Raw genomic sequence first — 242 nt, forward strand, 5'->3', positions numbered from 1 at the left:
TGCAAGATGCACAATGTGCGCCCACGCATGCAAGCCACACATGCGAGGCGCGTGTGCCATATGTGTGCGTGCAAGCCATACACGGGGTGCGTGCAAGCCGTGCCTACGAGGTGCACGTGCAATACACCTGAGGCGCGTGGCTTGCACATGCAGAGGCGGCGCGCGTGCAAGGCATGCGTGTGCAAGTGACGCGCCGTGCCCGCACACGCAGAGGCGGCGCTGGCGGAGCCGGAGCCGGAGCC

The sequence above is a fragment of the Alligator sinensis genome, unplaced genomic scaffold (assembly GCF_000455745.1).
Source record: "Alligator sinensis unplaced genomic scaffold, ASM45574v1 scaffold278_1, whole genome shotgun sequence".
NCBI lineage: Eukaryota > Metazoa > Chordata > Crocodylia > Alligatoridae > Alligator > Alligator sinensis.